This window comes from Myotis brandtii, unplaced genomic scaffold (genome assembly GCF_000412655.1).
Source record: "Myotis brandtii unplaced genomic scaffold, ASM41265v1 scaffold84, whole genome shotgun sequence".
In the NCBI taxonomy this organism is placed as follows: Eukaryota; Metazoa; Chordata; class Mammalia; order Chiroptera; family Vespertilionidae; genus Myotis; species Myotis brandtii.
In genome coordinates this window covers 1707392-1708576 of record NW_005371410.1, presented here as the reverse complement: position 1 = coordinate 1708576, position 1185 = coordinate 1707392, and positions in this window count along the sequence as shown.

Below are 1185 nucleotides of genomic sequence, written 5' to 3'. Positions count from 1 at the left end.
CACCCCATATATGGAATTGTTTAAATTTCCCCTTTGGGCCCGGTGGCAATTCTTCTACATAAATAGTCCATATTAGTGAAATACTTCTCTTTTGATAGGTGGTTACTAGCCGTTAACAACCATTTATTTACTTTAAAAATGAATAACAAACTTTATAAACTAACCATCCATGTGCCCCTCCTCCCCAGTACATGCCTGGGTAAGTTGGTTATTTTCTGCCTTTATTCTGGAGGAAGCTCTTGCCGGGTGGGGGAGGGAAAGGAACGGGAGGAGGTAGGGAGGGAGGGCAGAAGGGAGAGAGAGAGAGAGAGAATGCGCGCAGAAGGTACACGTGAAGAGGAACTAGGGAATATGGAGGCTATGAAAATCAAGATCATTATTGTCCAGTGAATTAGAAAAAAAAATAAAACAAAACTGTGTTCTTTCCCTGCGTTCCCCCCTCCGTGTGATGGTTTTGTGATAGACTTGTTCTCTGTGGGTCCCTTTTCCCTGCATCGACACCCCCCCCCCCCTTATTGCTATTTCAGCTCTTCCTCTTGTAAATTTCAGAGCCAGCTCTGAGGTGGTGGAGGACACTTATTCGAAAGAGCGAAATAATAGAGGTGCTGAGAGTATTTTTGCTGTTTCTTAAAAGGGAAAAACAAAACGCCCTCTTCTAAACAAGGCCACACAACTGTACCTGCTTTTTATTTTTATTTGGGGGGGGGGCACTGGCTGAACGAGACTACTTTTTAGTGTGATTTAAATATTTTGCGAAAAATCAAAAATATTTTACCCTATCATATTTAATCAGTTGTAATTATAACACATTCGAAATGAATAATATGTCTTGACAGTATTTTTATTGTTATTGTTCCTCGCATGATGTTCGACTGCTTTAGAAGCACAGGAAAGAGAAGTAAACGCGCTACAAATGGGGAATTACCCTCGTTTAGCATTAAAATTCATTTAGATAAAATTGCCACAAACATTTAAATGGGAAGATTAGTTCCCCCTCACGCCTTATTGCACTCGCTCAATGGTTCCGTTAAGAACATTTTACACGTTGGAAATTCCGTCTTCTCAGACGGCTTGCTGTTTCCTAGTTACCCACATTCAAAGCAAAGGCAGCAGCAAAGGCAGCCGCAGCAGCAGCAGCAGCAGCAGCAGCAGGAGAAAAAAAAAAAGTTTTGGCAACTGGTAGGC